The 3,317-nt window shown below is 37.5% G+C and overlaps 1 pseudogene; it reads left to right on the forward strand.

The window, feature by feature from the left end:
• Nucleotides 1-812: 812 nt before the first annotated feature.
• Nucleotides 813-1,987, forward strand: LOC124109205 (dnaJ homolog subfamily A member 1-like; annotated as a pseudogene).
• Nucleotides 1,988-3,317: the final 1,330 nt, after the last annotated feature.

Genomic DNA, 3,317 nt, shown 5'->3' on the forward strand with positions numbered 1-3,317 from the left:
GAGAGCCCCGAGAAAAAGCAATGCCAATCCGAAGCACAGAAATTCTTCCAAAATAGTTCACTTTACCATTTTCCTTATACAATCAGCAGTGTTGGTCTTATTTAAAAAAAAAAATTCGTATTCTAGGTCATGAATTGACTTCTCGATACTCAACTCTATATTTGATGCCTTTGCCTTTATCATTTAAGTCTTTAATTGAACCAGAATTGATTTTTTTTTTAATAGAGTGAAGTGATGATTCAATTTTACTTTTTTCCCATTTGAATTTATTTCAGGCAGCATTAATTAAAATATTCCATCCTTTCTTTACTAACCTGCATGGGTTTATTACTAGTCTTTTCTGTTGCACTGGTCTGTGGTACAAGCTGTTTCATAAAGGATAAAGGTCATACATATTTTATATTACACTGACTTGAGTTTAATGCCAAACACACACACACACATACACACACACAGTTTGTCACTAATTTGTACAAGGGTGAACTGTAGATGTAGAGGAAAGTTTAATTTGATTAGATGCTTTTAATATATCTATTGATGGCCATATGGCTTTTCTTTTGTATTTTAATATGGTAAATGACATTTTCTTCTCTTATATTAAGACAATTGTGCATCCTGGAATATAGCCAGCTTAATCATTGTGAATTGTCTTTCTTGCATGTTTTGATTTGAATTAAGACTTAGAGTAGGGAACTTTCCAGAATGCTCGGGTGAGAGGCTGAGCAGCAGCAGCAGTTCCCCGGGCTACGCACAGTTCCATGCTCCTTCCCACTCTCCCACATCAGCCCCAGCCCGCTCACTGGCTGTAGAAAATGGTGAAAGAAAACACTTACTATGATGTTTTGGGGGGTCAAACCTAATACTTCCCAGGAAGAATTAAAAAAGGCTTACAGGAAACTGGCCTTGAAGTACCACCCTGATAAGAAACCAAATGAAGGAAAAAAGTTTATTAAACAGACTTCTCAAGCTCATGAAGTTCTTTCTGATGCCAAGAAAAGGGAATCATATGATAGAGAAGAACAGGTAATTAAGAAGGTGGAGCAGGAGGTAGTTTGGCTCCCCCCATGGACATCTTTGATATTATTTTTTGGAGGAGGAGGAAGGATGCAGAGAGAAAGGAGATGTAAAAATACCATGCATCAGCTCTCAGTATAGAAGATTTATATAATGGTGCAACAAGAAAACCGGCTCTACCAAAAAATGTGATTTATGACAAATGTGCAGGCCGAGGTGGAAGGAAAGGATCCAGTAGAGTGCTGTCCCAATTGCTGAAGTACTGGAATGCACGTAAGAATTCATCAGAGGGGACCTGGTATGGCTCAGCAAATTCAATCTGTGTGCATGGAGTACCAGAGCCATGGGGGACGGATCAGTCCTACAGATAGATGTAGAAGCTGCAATGGAAGGAAGATAGTTTGAGAGAAGATTCTAGAAGTTCATATTGACAAAGGCATACAAGATGGAAAGAAGATAACATTCCATGGTGAAGGAGACCGGGAGCCAGGACTGGAACCAGGAGATATTATTATTGTGTTAGAGCAGAAGGATCACGCTGTTTTTACTTGACAAGAAGACCTTTTCATGTGTATGGACATACAGCTGGTGGAAGCATTATGTGGTTTCCAGAAGCCAATATTCACTCTTGACAATCAAACCATAGTCATCACCTCTCATCCAAGTCAGATTGTCAAGCATGGAGGTGTAAAGAGTGTGCTAAGTGAAGGTAAGCCAGTTTATTGTAGACCATGTGAAAAGGGTCACCTAATCATCGTACCTTAAACGTTCCTGAAAATGGCTTTCTCTCTCCTGACAAACTCTTTGCTGGACAAACTCCTGGGAGGAAGGAAGTAGAGAGATTGATGAAATGGATCAGGTAGAACTGGTGGACTTTGATCCAAATTGGGAAAAATGGCACCATTTTAATGGAGAAGCAGATGAGGACGATGAACATTATCGCAGAGGTGGTGTTTGTCGTCAAATCTCTTAATGGGGCCAGTGAATAACACTCACTGCAGGCATTTTATATGCAGTAGTGAATGAGTGAAGGACTATAATCATCATATGCCCACTACTTTCTATTGTTTTTGTTTTAATATTCAATTATAGAAGTGTTAAAAAGTTAAATGAATAAATGCAAATATTAAAGCTCTGACTGTGTCCTGTATGATGACTTCAGTGTGCAAGAAGTTAATACCTATAAAAATTACTTTAAAAAGTTCCCCTAGCATCTGTTAGGCCATACCTTGTAATTGACTTCAGCTGTATATGTGGACAAATAGACTGAAATACTAGGTATATGTGTTGATTTCAGTGTATGACCCTTCATTGTTAAGCTATAAAATTAAAACTCTTTATTTAACTGGCAATCAGAAAAAAGAAAATTTGTAGAGGAGTGTTGGTCTGTCTAGTTACTTGTATTAAGCAGGACTCTGCATTTCTATTGTCTCAACTTAGTTGAAGGTGCAATGTATAATTTTGCTTCTGGTGTCAGTGAAAAAAATACCTTTAGAAGGAAGGGGTTTATCATATACTGCTCCTTAAGGGCTTGCACTTGTAGAATTGCATTCGCTTCTATTGTGCCATCTTAAGAAAATATATACACACCCCCATGCACACACCCCCATACCCACCCATATAAATAAAACTGTGTTGACCAGTCTTGTTTACATTTTCCCTTCTCTTTGGACCATGATAAGCCCTCATAGTGAATTCCAAGGCTGGATAACATAGAAATTAAAAGGAAGACACCTATACATGGAATAGTTTGCATATATAACATAGGAAGGTGTTCCTTAGGTCTGTTACAGGCTTAAACCATTTGATTTATGCTCCAAGTAACTGTAATTTGATATTGGTGGTCTAGCAAATATGATGAATAGCTTTAACTGTATGTTTAAAAGTCACCATATGTTCACATGATTAAGTCTGGATATATTGCTTAAATCGGAATTTAAGCAATTCTTGAAATGTATGAGTATCTCCTTAATGTTACTGATTACAAAGCAAAAGGAAAAAAAAATGTACTGTAGGATTTTGGCATCTATTATAATAACAGTCTCTCCCCCCCACCCACTTTTTTGTCCTCTAAGGTTTCTGTATCATGATTTTGCCAATCTTCAAAAAATTAGTGGTGGAGAATTTCTTCTCTGCCTCCTTTCTGGAAGAGTCCGTGTAAGATTCTGTGATCTGTTCCTTGAAATAGAAAATTTGTTGAAGTGTTCCTGGGCCTTGATCTTTTTAGGAAGCTTTGTTTTGTTTTAAATAGGTTTATAGGGATTCTTCAGGATTTCAGTTCTTGTTGGTTTGGTTATAGCCAC

This window comes from Marmota monax, unplaced genomic scaffold (assembly GCF_021218885.2).
Source record: "Marmota monax isolate L192 unplaced genomic scaffold, Marmota_monax_Labrador192_F-V1.1 WCK01_AAM20220418_F8-fsc00152, whole genome shotgun sequence".
Taxonomy (NCBI): Eukaryota; Metazoa; Chordata; class Mammalia; order Rodentia; family Sciuridae; genus Marmota; species Marmota monax.